At 45.0% G+C, this 22088-nt stretch overlaps 1 pseudogene; it reads left to right on the top strand.

The window, feature by feature from the left end:
* The first annotated feature begins 2699 nt into the window (after positions 1-2699).
* On the top strand, positions 2700-2868 carry LOC132596769 (small ribosomal subunit protein uS14-like; annotated as a pseudogene).
* The last annotated feature ends 19220 nt before the right edge of the window (positions 2869-22088 follow it).

Here is a 22088-nt window from a genome sequence, read left to right as displayed (position 1 = left end):
GAACCTAACCCTATATGCACCCTTGCCCTTCTGCCTAGGGGCTCTCCCCTTTCTTCCCCACAGAGTCTAGGAAGGCAAGAGGCAGGTGCATGTCCCATTGCCTTAGGCTATTCCACTGGGCTCTCCTTGAATGGGGCCTGCTCTGGGGTTCAGACTCTGGAAAGAATTTGTGCTGGTAGCCTAGGCAGCCTAATTACTATATCAAGGTAGACAGGCATTTAGGGGTTGGGTCACATTAAAGGCCAGATACTTAGGGGCTGGGACCCCCCCCCCCCAGGCAAAAATGACTCATTGATCCTATAAAACATATGGATCCAAGCCAATTCTATGCTTACATTAAAAGCACCTTGTACCGTCATTGTCAAGTCATAAACCATAACAATTGTTTGGACAAAGAGAATTTAATATGTACACTGTTAACTAGATATAAAGTTGTTAGTAAGCGAAAAGGCAAGAAAAGAGCACCAACGCATCACAGAGACAGCAACTGCAGGAAGCAACTACCACTCACAGGGTTTGGGCAGCAAAGACTAGCATTACTAAAATTTAGACACTGGGAGGTGGGGCCTGTGGGTGGAGCTCAGGCCTCAGGGGCAGCCACAGCTCTACTGGGACCAGCATCTCTGAGCTTGGAGAAGGATCCCTGTGGGCTTGAGAACCGGACCACTAGGAAGGAGACAGCAGCTGGGATGAGGCTAGTGTTACACGTGTTGGAAAAACTGCAAACTGGATTTAAATACTTCCATGGGGGTGGAGGCAGACACATTGCTGGTGTGACGCTCACAGTACTTGTGAGCAGACAGGAGTCCCTTCTCCCTCTCCAACCTCCCAGTCTCCCTTGATTAGAGTGGAACCTGACAGGGAGACTGCTGGCCAGGCAGAAATGTGGTTTGCAGACACCTAGTTCCAGCACCACAAGGCACAGCATAGAAAGGTGGGTTTGGAGCTGAGAGACTAGAGCTTAGTAACTGGCACACACCTCAATGGTGTCTAAATTCAGACTGTTGCAAGTTGTGTCAACTAGCATGATAGGTAGGGCCTACAGACTTCAGCGACTTAAGGGACAATCTGGTGACTTAAAGGGAGAAAGATTTGTTCCAGGGAGATGAGGCAGATAAAACATCACAGGGCTGGTGATAGGAAATAAGTCTCAAAGAATGCAAAGGATTTCCACAGGCAAACCAGTGTAGGAAGGATGCTCCAGTGAGAAAGAACAATAGACTCAAAGACCCAAAGGCGGGTCCAAACCCTTAAAAAGACTGAGTTACAGGGACTTCCCTGGTGGCGCGGTGGTTAAGAATCCACCTGCCAATGCAGGGGACACGGGTTCAAGCCCTGGTCTGGGAAGATGCCACATGCCGTGGAGCAACTACGCCCATGCACCACAACTACTGAGCCTGCCCTCTAGAGCCCGTGTGCCACAACTACTGAAACCCGCACGCCTAGAGTCCGTGCTCCACAACAAGAGAAGCCACCACAATGAGAAGCCCACACACCGCAACGAAGAGTATCCCTCAGGACAAAGCCTGAGCTACTCAAGCCTTTGGGCTTCCCTAGGATAAGGCAGGAGTTGGGGCATGACTGGGGGAGCCCAGGACCAGCGACCTCCTAGGAATCTCACCCTCAGAGTAGGTAGGATTTTCTATCAATTCTTCCTCTCTAAGGGTGATGTTTTATGCTGGGCTGACTTGGACAAATTACTTAAAATTTCTGCTTAGGGAAGATTATTCCCACTTGATAAATAAGGAGACTGAGGCTCTACAAAGTTAAGTAACATGTCCATGATCACAGAAGCAGTGACTCAAATCACCTGATTTCCTACTGGACATCATTGCCTGCATGTCCCCGTGGATTCTCCAGCTGAGCACGGCCAGCATGAATGCCTTCCCTTCCTTCACACCTAGCGCCAGACCTTCTTTCTGGATCTCTGAAGTCAGTTGGTGACTATATGGTTTGGGTTCCTTCCTTCTTTCTACCTGCATGCCCCTACCTTACCCCATACAGTCAATCATGAAGTCTTGTAGATTTCACCTGCTAAATATACATTCTCTACTCTCTGTCACTGCTGGCTTGTCTTTATTCAAGTACTCACTTGATTGCTGCTAAAGCTTTCCATAGGTCTCCCTGTTTCCAGCTTTGTCCTTCTCCAATCCAGGCACCATTCTGAGGCCAGGGAAAGCTTTCAAAAACACAAAAATGTCATTCTCCTTCTTAAAAAGGCTTTCAATGGCTCCCATGGCTTCCTGGAGAAAATCCAAGATCCTTTATATTTCACAGTGAGGCCACCATAACATGGTCCCTATGAACTCCTCCAGCTTTGCTGGCCTCTGTCTCCCTATCTTGGGGTGGGGCAGGGGGACACCTATGGCCGGGAAAACAGGGTCGAGGTTCACCTTGCTCCCTCCACTGACTAAGCTATGGGCAAGAAATCACAGTGATGCCACATGGTGTTCTGTGTACCCCAGCAGGTCGCCTGCTTCTGATTTAGTGGCTGTGCTGCTCCAGCCTTTGCTCACTGCGGTGTAGCAGTGATGCAGACCCTGCGGGCTTCCGTTTTCTCTGCTGAAATGAGTGTGTGAGGGTGCCTCTGGGTATTGCTTCTGTGCTCTCTTGTCTAGTCCTCTTCCTCTTTTTCTTTCTTTCTTCCTTTTTTAAAAAGTATAGTTAGCCTTTTGTCTCACTGCACCTGAGAAAACAAGATGGGTCACGGGCAGCTCTCCTGGAGCCATATGAGAAAATTCTGCCAGGGTTCTCCTCTTGCAGTGGCTGCTCAAGCCAGCTGGTCTGATCCGAAAATGCCGCCTCCATAAGTGCTGCCAGTGTTTCTGATAGTACCCCAAGGATATCGGCTTCATTAAATGGGACTAAGTGAACTTCCTGGAATGGGTCACCCAACATATCTACCTTACCCCAGAAACAATGCTAGATCTTTGTACATAAAACAAACAAAAAGCGAAAACAAAACAAAACAAAAAACAAAAAAAAAAAGAAAAGAAAAAACTAACAAAGCAAAACAAAAACAACTTCAAAAGATAGTATATTTATATTAGACAGGAATCTTTTAATGCAAAGGGTAGAAACTCAATTCAAATTAGCTTAAGCCTAAAAGAGAATTTATTAACTTATTTAACTGGTAAATCTAGGGGTAGAGCTGGATCCAGGGATACAAATGTTATTATTATCATTATTATTTTTCTCTCTTTCTGTTCTGCTACTGTCTGTGTTGGCCACATTCTCTATTTCAAGATGTGTTCCCTGTGTGCAGGAGGTGAAGGGCGGCATGGCTGCAGCCACCCCAGAAGACCGAGAGCTTCTCTCTCTCAACATCTCTCTGTAAACTCCTGAGGAAAGACTCTGATTCATTCTGCTTTACTCATTTGTGCTACCTGCTCTCCCCCTCCCCTGCTCCCCTCAATCCCTGGGTCCAGGAGGAAGGGGAACACCACTTACTACAAAGGCCTAAGATCAGAAGCCCATTGCTATGGTCGAGGGGTGGAGAACTCTGATTGAGACTTCATCCAGAACCGCATAGAACTCGGGGGGCAGTTACCCAAAGAAATGGGGCTGTTGTTTTTAGAACATGGAGGAAAGGCATGTTGGGTAGACAAAAAAAAAAAAAAGACAACCAAAGAGATATCTCTACTATTATCGCCTCCACTACAAACACCATCACTGTTATTGGAAACTACTGTGTTCTAGGCACAGAGCAGGTCCTTTATTACACAGCCTCTGTCATAACATTACATATGACACTCACCATTTTATAGAAGAGGAAGCTGACGCTTAGAAAATTTAGCACACTGGCTCAGAGTCATGGAGCTAGTCTGTCTGAGGCCAGGCCCATGCACTTTGTACTGCACTAATCTTCTCCTGGTTGGGGAGTCCTCTGTCTTGACATTGTATGTTAATTATGGCTCACAGATGGCCCTATGAAGGAGCAACCGGAAGAGGACATGACTTTTAAAATTGACTTTTAGTCACATTGGCCAAGTCATGTTTTTCTAATGTTGAAGGTGCATTTTTTTTTTTTAAGGGACTTCCTTTATTTTTATTATTTATTTATTTATTTATTTATTTATGGCTGTGTTGGGTCTTCATTTCTGCGCAAGGGCTTTCTCTAGTTGCGGCAAGCGGGGGCCACTCTTCATCACAGTGCACGGGCCTCTCTTGTTGCGGAGCACAGGCTCCAGACGCGCAGGCTCAGTAGTTGTGGCTCACGGGCCCAGTTGCTCCGCGGCATGTGGGATCCTCCCAGACCAGCGCTCGAACCCGTGTCCCCTGCATTGGCAGGCAGATTCCCAACCACTGCGCCACCAGGGAATCCCTGAAGGTGCATTTTTATGATCCAATCTGTGGAATGAGGTTAAAGAACCAGTACTTTTCTCTCATGGGCTGAATGTGACTGCTGAGGTGAAGATGAGGAGGGATGAGTTATTATTATTATAATATTTTTATGTGAAAGGGGCATCCCACGGTATCTTGTGCTCAGCAAATGTGACTTTCCTCCTCTTCTCAAGAAACAAACCAAGAAACTGGGAAAAAACCTCTCTCTCGATTTTCCAAAATAATCCCAGCTTCACTATGCTTCCCAGTTCTAATAGATTAGGGCTGAGTTATTTAACTGGAACAGGGCTGCATAAGCTCATGCCAGGGACATGAAAGCCCACCTACAGACATTTTAAATTCAGTGTTGCCAATAAGCATTTGTAAAAACAGAAGCCTACAAAGCAGTTTTGCATCCATTCTTTACTTTGGATTAAGTTAAAAAATCATTTACAATGGGTTTGCCACTAGCTGTTAAAGACATGAAGCATATGGATAAGTATCAAAAACAAAAGCATGGAAACAATTTACCCTTGACTCTGAGCTACATAGTGGGTTGAGGGAAGAAGTCAATGTTACATATATACTTAAACATATATACTGTATATAATTAAAATGTACTCTATCTCTTACAGAGTTCACACACACCCACACACAGTTTCAGTGCTCTGTGAACTTAAAATGTGGCTCACCTCTGCAGTGAAGAAACTTAGAGGCATTAATATGGAGCCTGGTTTTATCTTTCTTATTTTTATTCATTTATTTTGAAATCAAGATTTGGGGGAGTCTAATTCTCCGCAAATATAGATTCTCTGTATTTCTAGTATATTCCCTTCTGTCTTTTTTTAAAAAATTGAAGTATAGTTGACTCACAATGTTGTGTTAGTTTCTGATGTATAGCAAAGTGATTGAGATATATATATATATATATATTCTTTTTCATATTCATTTCCATTATGGTTCATCACAGGGTATTGAATGTAATTCCCTGTGCTATACAGTAGGACCTTGTTGTTCATCTGTTTTTTTGTATATAGTAGTTTGTATCTAGCCTGGTACCATCTTGATCACAGTATACTTCACTAGGCTGGCGGGGGAACTCTCAAGGCACATGAAAAACGTTTATTTGACTTAAGTCTCCCAGTATACGCCTTCAGTTAGTGGCTGGCTGTCACAAAGGGCTTACAGAGACTGTGGTGTTTATAGGTCACCATTGGTGTTGTCCCCTTCACAGTCTCCTGCTCAGGGTGGGAGGTCATATTTCGTTCCACCCTCCTGGTCAGGGGTGGGCACGCAGGCCAAGGTGAGTCAGGCTGCAGATGGGTCAATGGCCTCTAAGATGACTCAATGCCAAGCATCTGCCCAAACTGTCCAGATGGTGACCACACTGGAATAAGCAATTTCTTTGTCTTTAAGAGGATCAAGATGTAGAGAGAATCGGTGGGTTTGAGAGCAGGAGCTGCAAATACGTGGAGAGGGCCTTCTGCAGATGCCACGGGGCCTCAAAGCCACAAGTAAGCTGAAGTCAAGAGGTAGAGGAAGGGCATGTAGAGCTCCCAGCCATCATGGTAACAGGTGTTCCTTGAATGGGACTTCCTAGGCCAGTGCATTTGGGAAACACCACATGCATATCCCCTCTTGGAGAGTCACAAGGTGCTTTAGTATTTTAAAGATTCTGAAGATCCCACAGCAAGAAACTTGTCTAAACACTGTTAACTCAGTGTTTCCCAGATGTATTTGACCACGGAACTCTCACCTGTTCCCATTTTACCATGTTCCAGGGAACGATGTTTGGAGTGGGAGCTGGCATGTGGGTGGGAGTAAAAGGAGAAATGGCAGCAGAAACAGAGTGTTGGCTCTGTCGAGTTCCTGGTCGTTAGATCTGTTCTACACTCCGAACTGCATTCTAGTTGTCATGAGCCAAGGTCTGTCCTTGGGCTGCCATGGTATTTTAGAGTTCCTTATTTCCACCAGTATTCCTATCTCAAACCTCCACTCATTAAGATGAATTGAGTCTTTTTACTTGTAACTAAGAGACTGACTAATGTAACCGGATGTTAGCTGTGTCTCCCCAGATACTACGACCAGTGACAAATGTCCCTACTTCCTTGTGAGACGTTGGACCACCTATGTGGGATGTGCTAAGAGACCGTGGAACTGGTGTGGCCAGTATTCACCCCTCCTGTGCTTCAGGTGAGGGGGAAGAGGAGGGAGAATCATCATGGGGGTGGACAGTGAGAATCCTTTGGAGAAAGAGTTGTCAGTGTGTCTTCCTCGGGGATGGGGGAGCTGTCTCCCCCAGCGTAGTAAGCCAAATCAGGGGGCCTTCAGAGTTTCAGGTGGAGGGACTGGTGCCTGTTTTCACAAGAGCTGGCAGAATGAAGCAAGAAGGCACTGATGGAGGAGCTGGACTCCCGTGGGTGCAGGAACTAAGGTGTGAACAGGTGAGGACCCATGACAGAGGGAGTGGAACTTTACCATAATAAAGAGAATCTCATGGAGGGGCAAGGTGAACCCAGCATCAAGAGTCTGGAGGTGGACAGTAGGGACACTAGAGCTGAGGGGATGGCATCTGTGGCCAGAATAGGGAAGAACCTTTGTATTCTATTACAAGTTAACCACTAAAGGGATGTTGCCTGTAAGCTTAAATTATACATAATGGCCAATTTCTGGGAACTCTGCCTCCCAGGTAATGAGCACTAAGCTAAAATACCTTTGTTTAGCTCACTGGAAACATCCTGACCAGGCCCACCTGTGAATGACTGCAGGGAGGAAGAAATTAACACATCCCCTCCGAAGGCTGATGGGAACCAGGAAATGCTTGACTTTACGCCTGCCCGTTTTAGTATAAAAGAAGCCTGAATTCTGACTCAGGCAAGATGGTTCTTTGGGACATGAGCCCACCATCTTCGTGGTCTGCCAGCTTTCTGGAAGTTGCTATTTCTTTTTTTTTTTTTTTTTTTTTTTGCTGTACGCGGGCGTCTCACTGTTGTGGCCTCTCCCGTTGCGGAGCACAGGCTCCGGACGTGCAGGCTCAGCGGCCATGGCTCACGGGCCCAGCCGCTCCGCGACATGTGGGATCCTCCCGGACCGGGCCACAAACCCGTGTCCCCTGCTTCGGCAGGCGGACTCTCAACCACTGCGCCACCAGGGAAGCCCTGAAAGTTGCTATTTCTTGCTGCAATAACTCGTCTCTCAGTTTACTGGCCTGTCCTGTGGCGAGCAGTATGAGCTCGGACTAGGTAACAGTACCATCTATAGTGGTGACTACATCAGGGTCCTTGGTGGGGAGGAGGGTTCCCCTGTGAGGAAGAAGTGTTGGTAATTGTGTGTCTGCTGTGCTGAGGCCTGCTTTTGGATTACAACTCCACCAGTGGAAGAAGATTTCACTCTCCCTATCTCTTTTCCCTCCTAGCACTCCTGGTCCCTGGGGGACCCAGAGGCAACAGAGGGCACGGTGGAGGAGGCATTGAAGGAGCTGACTACGGCCCATGCATCCCATTCTCAGCAGTTTTCCTAGCAGAGGTAGGTCCCAGTTGGGGGAAGAGAGAAGTTTTAACTGAATGTGAGTTTGGAGATTGGCTTTTTGACCAGGCTAGAATTTTTGCCTAAAATGACCACAGGATTTTATGCTCTGAGGGACTGGAGACTCTTTGAGCCTCAGGTTGGGATGGAGAAGGTCTGCATGTGAGTTTTGCAGAGGACATGCCTTTGGCTCATTCAACCCTGTACTCTACGGACCCAGAGTAAGACATAGCTAAACATCAGTATGAAGTGTTTAGAAGTGTTTACACTGCTTCCTAAATAACTATGCATGAACTAATTCTAACACGAAAGCTTTTGAACACTTACACTGCATATCTGATTAACACAATCAATTCATATGTGTTCAAGCACTGAACACTGTTAAGCACCTCAGCTGGATACTGGGACTATGAGGGTGAATAGGAGTTGCTTCCTGTCCTCAGAAGCATGCAGTCTAGTGTGAGAAGCCCTAGTCCAACCTGGGGCTTTCCTCCTTCCGGCTGTAGAAGAATCACAGTGCTGTTGGTTTAAATGTGTCGTCACTCCGAAGTCTGATTTGGTAGGTCTGTGTTGGGGCCTAAGAATCTGCATTTTAACAAGTATCTTGTTCTAAGACCACCCGTGGAAAAATAATATAATAATTTTATTTATATAAAAATAATATATATAATATATAACATATAATATATATATAAATTATATATATTAAAATAAAATTATATATATATAATATAATAATAATCTAGCCTTCTAATCAGCACCACATACCAAAGCAGTTTAAAAAAATAAATTTATTTATTTATCTGTTTTTATTTTTGGCTGTGTTGGGTCTTCGTTGCTGCACCCAGGCTTTCTCTGTTTGCGGCAAGGGGTGCTACTCTTCCTTGCAGGGGGAGGGCTTCTCATTGTCGTGGCTTCTCTTGTTGCAGAGCACGGGCTGTAGAGCGCAGGCTTAGTAGTTGTGATGCACAGGCCCAGCTGCTCCGCGGCATGTGGGATCCTCCCGGGCCAGGGCTCAAACCCGTGTCCCCTGCATTGGCAGGCAGATTCTTAACCACTGCGCCACCAGGGAAGCCCCAAAGCAGTGTTTACGGCATTAGAACGTGCATTACTGACTGCCACAGAATTTGCACCTAGGATAGTATTACCTACTTGGATAAAGTTTCTGCCTGTTCTTCATTACATCAAATGAAAACAGCTGGATAGATTTTCATCAAATTAGAAGAGCATGTTTGGGCTTGTCTGACTTAAAAGACAGGGCAAAGGAAATGAACTTTGGGAGTTCCTAAGGAGGGGGTCCTTTGCAGAGAGGCAGCCATCTTCAGAGCAGTGTCAGGCACTAAATTCTGACAACGCTGCTTTTCCCAAGAGCAGGCTGGGCTTAGGGTGGAAGCAGCAGGAGTTTATTGATTTAACGGTGGTTAATGATTGATGTGAGTGGCCTTGGGGAGGCCAGGTACCTGATAACAGAATTTTCACAAAAAAATATGCAGGAGAAAATGGACTATAAGTGTGTGAACACAGAATTTTAATCCCCATTCAGCTGTTCGTCATGGAAATTTGGCCAAGGGTTCTTGCTTTCTCTGTTTTCCTGATTTTATAATTAGGACACTGCTGACTCTTTTTCATAAGGTTGTTGTAAGGAGTCATGAATGAAATGCCGTGTGAGCACTTGGAAACTTTATAAAGATGAGCATTTTTTTAAAAAGATGAGTTTTGTTGTATGTTAAAAATGCGGAATAAGTTAAATTTTATTGCAATATCTTGGACTTGGTTTAATCTGGCTTCCCTTATAGTGTATTGTTTATTTTCCTTATCGTCTATTTTGATGACTCGGTTTACAAGTGTGATGCAATTTTGAAATCACATGTGATTAGATTGAAAAAATGTAACATGGGAACCAGGGCAATTGGAAAACAAAGGGTAGGCGTATTTTTAGAAAGCCGAATAGGACTTTTAGAGATAAAACAAGCGTGGAGAAGTATGCTAAGCAACCGACTATGGACTTACAAATAGAGGAGTTCATTCTTTTGGTTATTAATTTGCTAAGGGGCCTTGAGCCATGAATATAGATGAAATCTATGAAAAATTGACACATGTATTTAAATCAGGGCAATATATCACCACACCTAAGAGATGGTGCAATATGAAAGTCTTAAATATTTAACATGATGCTATGCCATATAATTACAGGTATGGCATTATCTTTAATAGGAGCTGATTAATGAGGGTGACATAAAGCAAGGATGAATATTAGCTATTCAGACACTGATGTTCAGAGAGCCACCTGAATAGTCATTTTTCCTCTAAGTCCTATTCCTTAAGGATTATAGAAATGTCAATTGTTTTTGCAGAGTTTCCATTTCAAGAAGCAGTTATTCATAATCCCCAGAGAACTCTTCCTTAACAGACTACAATAAAACTTAGACTTGATGGTGGTGACATTTTAGACCTAAATTACTGCCTTCACGGTTTAAATAATTATCCTGCTATGTCTGTGCAAGGGACTTTCAAATTATTCACTTCATTCCTGGCTTATCTCTCATCTCCACCACTTGACCAGTTTCTTGTCCCTTACAACTGAATGCAGGAGGCTGAATTTCTATTTTCCCCTTAAAATTATCCTGCTTGTTAGTAGTACTTCCAGGGTAATTCATCTAAAATAGTGTTTTTAACAATTCTTCTCAAAGGTCATCTCTGGCTGTCCATTTCTTTTTCCATTTTGGCACTGAATAGCAGCTATGCACTGGTCCATCCTGGGATTTATATGTTTCTTCATCTCTCTTTCTCTGTTTCTGTACTTTCTTCCTCAATGGTGATTCTCTTTCTTTCTCTCTCTCCATACATATATGTGTGTGTGTGTGCATATAAAATTAAAAAAAATTATTTATTTATTTGGCTGCATCAGGTCTTAGTTGCGGCACATGGGATCTTTTGTTGTGGCGTGTGGGCTCTTCATTGTGGCACGAGGGCTTCTCTAGCTGTGGCATGAGGGCTCAGTAGTTGTGGTACGCGGGCTAGGTTGCCCTGTGGCATGTGGAATCTTAGTTCCCTGACCAGGGATTGAACCCTTGTCCCCTGCATTGGAAGGCGGATTCTTAACCACCGGCCCACCAGGGAAGTCCTTATAATTTTTTTCTTTACATAGAGTTTTTGTGAGCAGTTTTAGGTTCACAGCAAAACTGAATGGAAGGTACATATACCCCCTGCTCCTACACATGCATAGCCTCCTCCATTATCAATGTCTCCCACCAGAGTGGTATATTTGGTACCACTGATGAACCTACACTGACACATCATAATCACCCCAGCGTCCATCACTTACATTACTCTTGGTGTTGTACATTGTATGGGTCTGGATAAATGTCTAAGGACATATATCTATCTTATAGTATCATATAGCAAAGCAGTTTCACTGTGTTCTACCTATTCATCCCTCCCTCCCCCAACTGTCAATTTTTAAAATAAATAATTGTTCAGTGCCTGTTATCTACTAGGAATGGACTAGTTACTTAAAAAACAAACTAAAAATAAGGTCCTATGTTATTAAGAATCTTACAGTCTGTGGGAAACCAATTATGTAAATAATTAACCTAATGTAATACGCTAAATTGCTTTAAAGTGGTTGTGTATCGGTGTCAATGGTGCCATGGGAGAAATGGAGCTCATAAGTCAACCTGGGGAATGTCAAGGCAGCTTTCCAACAAACCTATCATCTCTCTCTCTCTTTTTTTAAAAAAAAATATTTATTTATTTATTCGGTTTTGGCTGCTTTGGGTCTTTGTTGCTGCGTGCGGGCTTTCTCTAGTTGCGGAAAGCAGGGGCTACTCTTTGTTGCGGTGTGTGGGCTTCTCATTGTGGTGGCTTCTCTTGTTGAGCAGCATGGGCTCTAGGCGCATGGGCTTCAGTAGTTGTGGCATGTGGGCTCAGTAGTTGTGGCTTGCGAGCTGTAGAGTGCAGGCTCAGTAGTTGTGGTGCACGGGCTTAGTTGCTTAGTTGCTCCGCAGCATGTGGGATCTTCCCAGACCAGGGCTCGAACCCATGTACCCTGTATTAGCAGGCAGATTCTTAACCACTGTGCCACCAGGGAAGTCCCAGACCTATCTTCTCTAGTAGGAGTGTATGTATGCAGTGTGGAGAGTGGTTGGTATGGAGGTGGCAGGGGATGGCATCTAAGCTGAAAGAATGGCATGTGCAAATGCCCAGCCTCTCTGGAGGATAAGGGGTGCTCAGAGTGACCACAGGAGTGTAAGTATGTTTGAGGAACTGGCTGTGTGGTGGGGTGCAGAAGGAGATGAGACTTGGAAGGAAAGCGGGGACAAAGGTCGTGAAAGACCTTGAATATCATGCAAAAGGAGTTTATTAGATTTTGTCTTGGAGGCATTGGGGAGCCACTGAAGAAGTTTGAGCAGTATACTGATATGATTTTTTTAAAAATTGAAGTATAGTTGATTTTCAATGTTGTGTTATTTTCAGGTGTACAGCGAAGTGATTCAGATATGTATATTCTTTTTCAGATTCTTTTCTCTTATAGGTTATTACAAAATATTGACTATACTTCCCTGTATGTTAGAAAAATCTATTCTTGTGGAAGGGTGGAAAATAGACTAGAGGGCAACAAAATTGGAGACAAGAAAGGCCAGAGAGGATGCTTCCATAATATTTAGTTAGGGAGACAAAGAGGGCAAGAATAGTACAGTGGGGAGGAGATGGAGAAGAGAGATTTATGAGGTACACAGGATTTAGTAATGATTAGATATGGGGAAAGAAAGAGGGAAGTTTCTGGCTTGGTCAACTTGGCATTTACGAAGATAGAGAAGACAGAAAAGGGAGCAGGATTTTTCAGGGGGGGTTAGGGTGGGGTGCGTGGCAGGGATTGAAAAGTGGAAAGATGTGTTTGGCTTTGAATAACATTGAGTGTGCGGAGCTGCTGGGACATTCAGGTGGAGTGTCGAGCAGAAAGTGGGCTGCACAGTTCTGGAGCTAAGAAGAGAGTTCCAAGCTGGAGACATTGGCTTGGGAGTCATGTTTGTCCATAGGTGTGATAAGTGTGAGTAGAACAGGCAAGTATGAGCAGAGCTGAGTAAGAAGAGTCAGAAGACAAGAGGAATAAGGAAAGGAGCCCAGGCTGTAGACATCAGGACTGTTCAACTCTAAGTATTTCAACTTGAGTCTCTCAAGAACAAGAAGATCCTCCTAGACAACAATGACATCGTTATTACACTTCAATTTATTATTTCAGTAACATTCAAAATCTTGTCCATACTCAAATTTCCGAAGCTGTTTTAAGATGTTTTTTAAAATCCAATCTCTACTCAAGTTTCATGCATTGCACTTGACTGTTACCTTTCTTTTTTTTTCTTTTTTTTTCGCTGCGGCATTGGGTCTTCATTGCTGCACACCCTCTCCAGGCCCTCTCCAGCTGTGGCGAATGGGGGCTACTCTTCATTGTGGTGCGTGGGCCTCTCATTGCGGCAGCCTCTCCCATTGTAGAGCACGGGCTCTAGGTGCGAGGGCTTCAGTAGTTGTGGCATGTGGGCTCAGTAGTTGTGGCTTGCGGGCTCTAGAGCGCAGGCTCGGTAGTTGTGGCACACGGGCTTAGTTGCTCTGCAGCATGTGGGACCTTCCTGGACCAGCACTTGAACCCGTGTCCCCTGCATTGCAGGAGGATTCTTAACCACTGTGCCACGAGGGAAGCCTGGCTGTTACCTTTCTGTAGTCTCAGTGTAGAAAGTCTTCCCCCTTTTCCCCCACCCCCGTTCTCTGTGACATTGATCGCTTTGAGGGTCCAGGCCAGTTGTTCTATAGGACACTCAATGTTCTGGACCATAGTTAGATTTAGGCCAGCTGTTTCCAGTAGCTCATCAGTAAGTGATGTTTGTACCTCCCACTGCATCACATCAGGGAGGTTCTAATGTCAGGAACAGACCTCCTTTATATTTAGACTTTTGACTGTTTTATCAGAAACTGCCCAAATAATTGGATCTGATATTTGGATCCAAATTTTATATATATATTTTGGTGGCCTGGTCTTTTCCACAAAGTGATACATATTCTGAGTCTCTCATCTTTAAAATATTGTCTAACCTAAGTCTACTTTGCTGCTGTTAATTCCCATTGTTTTTTTTGCTGCACGCGGGCCTCTCACCGTCGCGGCCTCTCCCGCTGCAGAGCACAGGCTCCGGACGCGCAGGCTCAGCGGCCATGGCTCACAGGCCCAGCCGCTCCGCGGCATGTGGGATCTTCCCAGACCGGAGCACGAACCCGCGTCCCCTGCACCGGCAGGCGGACTCTCAACCACTGCGCCACCAGGGAAGCCTTCCCATTGTTTTTTTCTTGATTTTATTTTCCCATAGAAACCTGTGTTGCAAATAGCTTATTCTCAGTGAAGCCTGGTGGGGTTCAAAGGAATCCACAGCCTTACTTAGGTCAATCTGGTTCACTGATGTAGCTGTGTTTCTGTCTCACCAACCATTGTCCCCTATAATTGTGATAGAGAAGACCATGTTTGAGGGATGGACAGAGAGACAGCTACCTGCTGAGAAGACTAAACGGAGCAGCCAGATAGAGGAGAGGTGAACCAGAGAGGAGAGAATATTTATATCAGTTAGGACCCTTTTGGTGGCAAGTGACAGAAGCCAAGTGCCAACTGGCTAGAGGAAAAATGGAAATGTATTCTAAACATATAGGGGTAGTCAGGTGTGTAGGTATGGGCATGTAACTGGAATTTGGTACCAAACATTATGGGAAACCCAAGACATTTTTTTGTTTGTTTGTTTTTCCTCTCTATTCAAAAATTCTTAGGGAAGTCACTGATTGGTATAGCTTGGTGAGGCCCAACCCTGTACTGATCAGCCATGGTGGGGGGGTGGAGACATAAGTATGCAAAACAGGCAGCTGGGGCCAAGCTGGGTGGTTTGAAAATTTCCTAGGGAAGGAAAAATCGTTAATCAGGCTCTAAGAGGGCTTTATTGCTATGATGTCAAGATATTTAAGGAAGAGTTTTAGGATATGGGGATGGGTCACCGTGAGATACAGCAGGAAGTCAAATGAGAGAGAAAAACGTACCCATTGGGTTTGGCACTTGGAATGTCAGTGGTAACTTCAGCAGGATTAGTTTTAGTGGAGTGAGGGCAGTGGATTGAGGAGGAAATAGAAATAGGGAGCAGAGAGTTCTGTATTCTAGAAGCTTGCTTGGAAAGGAAGGAGGTGTCCACTAGCAACTTAGGTCTAAGGTGGAAGCAGGGATTGCTCACCTGGGCCCCGTGAGCCTAGGAATCTATCAGCCCCTTAGGAATGGCATGCAGAACTTACCCGCTTCTCAAAGAAAGATTTGTAAGCCACAACATTTAGAACCACTGTGGTGAAAGAAATGTGGCAAAAGCAAGGGAGAAAGGGAGAGGTGAAGGAAATAGGAGAGAGGTTGGATCACTCGAGCATGCCTTCGACGAGGAGGGCGGGGTGGAAACCGGAACTCAAAGGAAATCATTACCCTTCTTGGGAAGAGGTTTATATATTTTTTTCTGCTGAGACTGTAGGGAGGATGTGAAATCCAGGGCAGATGCAGACACGTTTGTGGTTAGCATGGCAGGGAACCGTGAGCATTGCATTTCTCTCTCCTTTCATGGTCCATCTTGGTCTGGTATTAGGATAAAAACTCTTTCTATGCATAGCTGCCCGAGAGATGGTCATAATCTGTTCTCTTTCTTCGGCTTTGCCATTGGGCTTTCTGCCTTCATGATTGCTCCTGACTGACGTGCTTTGTCACTTGTACCTGACATGCACAGCGAGTTAGAACCTGACCTGTGCTGGCGCTTTCCCTTGCCCTGCCCCTAAGACCTTCTAAAGGTCACTCAGTACTCCTTGTAGGTGAAACTGACGAGTGTGCGCAGTTAATCACACCTTCACCCTTTCTTAAACATAAGCTGCATTTGGGGCTTTCCCCCATTTGGGGGCTTCTTGTGTTGGAGTTTTCTGGCAAAGAGTGAGTTAATAGGCAGGATTCAAGAGACTAGGTGCTTATGTGGGTGGATAGTTGTTGAAGTTAATTAATTCACAGTGAGTGACCTTTGTTTCTTAAATGATCTCAAGCCAGAAGGCCGGAAACGGTGGCCTCTGGGCTAGGAGCTCAGGGTCTGGAATCTGAATTGCTCTTCTCTCGGAATGATCTCAGCTCTCTGTCTTTTAGATTTCCCAAGACTTAAATTTTACCATCTGCCAATGCAAATAATATTTTCCACTAATGTTAATGGGGGACTGTGTCTGTTCACCTTCAGTACCATGAGAACAGTCTGTTGAACACATTATTGTTAGAGAGAGCTGGAAACCCTTATAGGCCACTCCTGTGATCTGAATGTTCTCCAAGCTGCAATTGTGGGAGAACCGGTTTCTGAAAGAAAAGCTTTGTGACATCCTTTAGAAGATCGTACTCATGGACAATACTCATATACTAGACAGAGTGTAGTGATTTTTAATTTAAGGGGATTTTTTATTGTAAGGGCATGTATTTTCCTACTTTTGATTTTCATAAACCCTCAAAGCTGGTAACCTTTCTGTGCTACTGAGATTCTCTTTAAAAATAATTTAATAATACTTTAAGTCAGACAGAGAGAGACAAACACTGTATGATATATGTAGAATCTAAAAAAAATACAATGAACTAGTGAATATAACAAAAAAGAAGCAGACTCACAGGTATAGAGAACAAACTAGTGGTGATCAGTGGGGAGAGGGAAGCAGGGAGGGGAAATATAAGGGTAGGGGAGTAAGAAATACAAGCTATTATGTATAAAACAAGCTACAAGGATATATTATACAATATGGAGATTATAGCCAATAATTTATAATAACTGTAAATGGAGTATGACTTTTAAAAATTGTGAATCACTCTGTTGTACACCTGTAACTTATATAATATTGTACAACTATATTTCAATTAAAAATAATTAATAATGGACTTCCCTGGTGGCGCAGTGGTTAAGAATCCTCCTGCCAATGCAGGGGACACGGGTTCGATCCCTGGTCCGGGAAGATCCCGTATGCCACGGAGCAACTAAGCCTGTAAGCCATAACTACTGAGCCTGTGTGCCACAACTACTGAAGCCCGCACGCCTAGAGCCTGTGCTCCGCAACAAGAGAAGCCACCACATGAGAAGCCTGCGTACTGCAACGAAGAGTAGCTCCCACTCACCACAACTAGAGAAAGCCCGTGCGCAGCAACGAAGACCCAACACAGCAAAAAATAAATAAATTCAAATAAATTAAAAAAAAAAAAGAAAAAGTACCTTCCTTAAAAAAAAATTAATACTACTAAATCAGTGATCATTAGGCCACCTGGGACTTAGCTGTACTTCCTTTTTTAAAAAAATATGTGGCATTCAGTTTATTCTTTTTAAAATTTTTTTCACTTTGAAAAATTGTGGTAAAATATACATAACGTAAAACTTACCATTTTAACCATTTTTAAGTGTCCAGGCCAGTGGCATTAGTGTATTCACATTCTTGTGCAACCATCACCACCGTCCATCTCTAAAATTAGCTGTACTTCTTTAGCAATGAAAGTAAATGATCTGTTTGCTGGCTCCGGCGATTCCTTCTGCTGGGGATCTGCAGTAAAGTGGCAGACTGACTCCTTGCTTCTGGGAAGCCTCCTTTTTCTGAGGAATGGTTCCGAAATGAAATGAGAAGTTCTGAAGACAAGAGGCCCCCACTGACGACTGACCTTGTCAGGGTCCACAGTAGTTTAGGATTTGTATTGCAGCTGAGCCTCCATGTCCTTGAGGCTATTGTTTGCTGACAAGATGAAGTGGGTTTTATTTGGAGGGCAGAGGAGAGTTCCCAAATTTCTGTAACATCTGGAGTTGCAGAGCTGGAGGGCGTTTGGTGCTGAGTGCCATGGTGGCAACAACGTTGATGGCCCAAATCAGCCGCTGCAGCTGCGTGTGTGTGTGATACCACACAGAAGTGGTAGGAGATAATAGGGAGGTGGCTGGGAGGGGACGGAGTGGCACAGGATCTGTCCTCAGGGAGTGAAAAGGGCACTGTCCCAGCGTGCTGACTGGAGGAAAGAGAGCACACGCGGGTGGTTGACATCAGCTCCACATCCTGTTGGAAACTTCCCCTTTCTTCCCATGCAAGCTGAGAAATGCGGTTAGCTGGGAGCAGGGTGGATAGTAGTTTAGAAATTTCAAGCATAAAACTCTGATCATCTTCAACTCTTTCCCAATGATTCAGTCTTTCTTTGGCATCATATGAATGAAAGATATCATCTCCACAATGTTTGGCTCAATACCTGTTCCCTAAAGACCGCCTTGTTTCAAATGTGGTCTCATCCGTACTCACTCTTGTTTTATCAAAGTGTATTATGACAGGTGTTAGAAAGCTCACAGTTTACAGCCAGTATTGTACTGAAGGTCAACACAACAAAGAGAGGACCCTGGTGTCCTCCTGACTGGGTTAAATGTCTTTTTTGGAGGAGTGGGTTTTCTTCCCCTTTGATGTGGGGATAAAAGTTTTCCATTTATATTTGTGGAGGAAAGTTCCTTTGGCATTGCCCAGTAGCTCTGCCAGGGAGGGAAATGGGTGTCCTTTTCATTCGATTAAAGAGTCCACTGCAGATGAGTTCAAGGTCATGGACTCTGCACCCCCTGAACTTGACTGAACACAGCATTGTCCTATTCCTGAGGGATGCCTCAGGAGGGCCAGGACAGCCTGCTCCTGTTCCAGTGAATAGCCAGCCATTCACTGCTTCTGTGGTATCATGTTGGATGTGGGTGCCAAGTCCCCCTGTTTCTCAGCTCCCCTTCTGTGGCATGGGAAACCTGGTGGTGGGATGGGGAATGTGACCTCCTTGTTCATCACCTATGTTGATTTACGAAAAACCAGTAAGGAAACATTATACTGGACCCATACTACTGAAGGGAAATTTAGGCAGAAAGAGCAAGAGACTTGGTCAGTGGGTTGATTGGCATGTCTGTCAGGCTGTTCATCTGTCTACCTCTTTCTGCCTTCCTCTCTTGTGTCTCTGTCTTCGTCTCTCTCTCTGTGTCTCTCTTTCAGTCTCTCTCCCTTGCTGTAACTCTCTGTCTTATCTTTCTGTGTCTATCTCAGTATGCTTATCTTTCTTTCTTTCCTTTTTTTTTTAGAAATAAAATTTATTTATTTATTTTTGGTTGCATTGGATCTTCGTTGCTGCATGCGGGCTTTCTCTAGTTGTGGTGAGTGGGGACCACTCTTTGCTGCGGAGCGTGGGCTTCTCATTGCAGTGGCTTCTCTTGTTGCAGAGCATGGACTCTAGGTGTGTGGGCTTCAGTAATGGTGGCACATGGGCTTAGTTGCTCCACGGCACATGGGATCTTACGCAGAAGAGTAAGACGCGGAGATCACCTTCCTCCCCACAGATACATTAGAAATACATCTACATGTGGAACAACTCCTATAGAACACCTACTGAACGCTGGCAGAAGACCTAGGACCTCCCAAAAGGCAAGAAACTCCCCACGTACCTGGGTAGGGCAAAAGAAAAAAGAATAAACAGAGACAAAAGAATAGGGACGGGACCTGCACCAGTGTGAGGGAACCGTGAAGGAGGAAAGGTTTCCACACAGTAGAAGCCACTTCGCGGGCGGAGACTGCGGGTGGCGGAGGTGGGGAAGCTTCGGAGCCAAGGAGGAGAGCACAGCAACAGGGCCGCGGAGGGCAAAGCGGAGAGATTCCCGCACAGAGGATCGGTGCCGACCAGCACTCACCAGCCCGAGAGGCTTGTCTGCTCACCCGCCGGGGCGGGCGGGGGCTGGGAGCAGAGGCTCGGGCTTCGGTTGGAGCGCAGGGAGAGGACTGGCGGCGTGAACATAGCCTGCAGGGTGTTAGTGCACCATGGCTAGCCAGGAGGGAGTCCGGGAAAAAGTCCGGACCTGCCGAAGAGGAAAGAGACTTTTTCTTCCCTCTTTGTTTCCTGGTGCTCGAGAAGAGGGTATTAAGAGCGCTGCTGAAAGGAGCTCCACAGACGGGCGCAAGCCACGGCTATCAGCACGGACCCCAGAGACGGGCATGAGACGCTAAGGCTGCCGCTGCCGCCACCAAGAAGCCTGTGTGCGAGCACAGGTCACTCTCCACACCTCCCATCTGGGAGCCTGTGCAGCCCGCCACTGCCAGGGTCCCGGGATCCAGAGACAACTTCCCCGGGAGAACGCACGGCGTGCCTCAGGCTGGTGCAACGTCCTGCTGGCCTCTGCCGCTGCAGGCTCGCGCCACATCCACACCCCTCCCTCCCCACGGCCTGAGTGAGCCAGAGCCCCCGAAGCAGCTGCTCCTTTAACCCCGTCCTGTCTGAGCGAAGAACAGACGCCCTCCGGCGACCGACATGCAGAGGCGGGGCCAAATCCAAAGCTGAACCCCGGGAGCTGTGCGAACAAAGAAGAGAAAGGGAAATCTCTCCCAGCAGCCTCAGAAGCAGCAGATTAAATCTCCACAAACAACTTGATGTACCCTGCATCTGTGGAATATATGAATAGGCAACGAATCATCCCAAATTGAGGAGGTGGACTTTGAGAGCAAGATTTATTATTTTTTCCCCTTTTCCTCTTTTTGTGTGTATGTGTATGCTTCTGTGTGAGATTTTGTCTGTATAGCTTTGCTTTCACCATTTGTCCTAGGGTTCTATCCGTCCATTTTTGTTTTTTTTAATTAAAAAATTTTTTTTCTTAATAATTATTTTTTATTTTAATAACTTTATTTTATTTTACCTTACTTTATTTTCTTTTCTTTTATCCCCTTTCTTTCTTTCTTTCTTTCTTTCTTTCTTTCTTTCTTTCTTTCTTTCTTTCTTTCTTTCTTTCTTTCTTTCTTTCTTTTCTTTCTCTTTCTTCTTTTTCTCCCTTTTATTCTGAGCTGTGTGGATAAAAGCCTCTTGGTGCTGTAGCCAGGAGTCAGTGCTGTGCCTCTGAGGTGGGAGAGCCAACTTCAGGACACTGGTCCACAAGAGACCTCCCAGCTCCACGTAATATCAAATGGCGAAAATCTCCCAGAGATCTCCATCTCAACACCAACACCCAGCTTCACTCAATGACCAGTGAGCTACAGTGCTGGACATCCTATGCCAAACAACTATCAAGACAGGAACACAGCCCCACCCGTTAGCAGAGAGGCTGCCTAAACTCATAGTAAGTCCACAGACACCCCAAAACACACCACCAGATGTGGACCTGCCCACCAGAAAGACAAAATCCAGCCTCACCCACCAGAACACAGGCACTAGTCCCCTCCACCAGGAAGCCTACACAACCCACTGAACCAACTTCAGCCACTGGGGACAGACACCAAAAACAACGGGGGCTACGAACCTGCAGCCTGCAAAAAGGAGACCCCAAACACAGTAGGATAAGCAAAATGAGAAGACAGAAAAACACACAGCAGATGAAGAAGCAAGATAAAACCCCACCAGACCTAACAAATGAAGAGGAAATGGGCAGTTTCCCTGAAAAAGAATTCAGAATAATGATAGTAAAGATGATCCAAAATCTTGGAAATAGAATAGAGAAAATGCAAGAAACATTTAACAAGGACCTAGAAGAACTAAAGAGGAAACAAGCAACGATGAACAACACAATAAATGAAATTAAAAATACTCTAGAAGGGATCAATAGCAGAATAACTGAGGCAGAAGAACGGATAAGTGACCTGGAAGATAAAATAGTGGCAATAACTATTGCAGAGCAGAATAAAGAAAAAAGAATGAAAAAACTGAGGACAGTCTCAGAGACCTCTGGGACAACATTAAACACACCAACATTTGAATTATATGGGTTCCAGAAGAAGAGAAAAAGAAAGGGACTGAGAAAATATTTGAAGAGATTATAGTTAAAAACTTCCCTAATATGGGAAAGGAAATAGTTGATCAAGTCCAGGAAGCACAGAGTCTCATACAGGATAAATCCAAGGAGAAACACGCCAAGACACATATTAATCAAACTGTCAAAAATTAAATACAAAGAAAACATATTAAAAGCAGCAAGGGAAAAACAACAAATAACACGCAAGGGATACCCCATAAGGTTAACAGCTGATCTTTCAACAGAAACTCTGCAAGCCAGAAGGGACTGGCAGGACATATTTAAAGTGATGAAGGAGAAAAACCTACAACCAAGATTACTCTACCCAGCAAGGATCTCATTCAGATTTTTTTTCCTTGTTTTTTGCGGTACGCGGACCTCTCACCGTTGTGGCCTCTCCCGTTGCGGAGC

The sequence above is a fragment of the Globicephala melas genome, chromosome 2 (genome assembly GCF_963455315.2).
Source record: "Globicephala melas chromosome 2, mGloMel1.2, whole genome shotgun sequence".
Lineage (NCBI taxonomy): Eukaryota > Metazoa > Chordata > Mammalia > Artiodactyla > Delphinidae > Globicephala > Globicephala melas.
The sequence above is the reverse complement of the archived record's forward strand: the minus strand, read 5'-3'. Positions and strand labels throughout refer to the sequence as shown.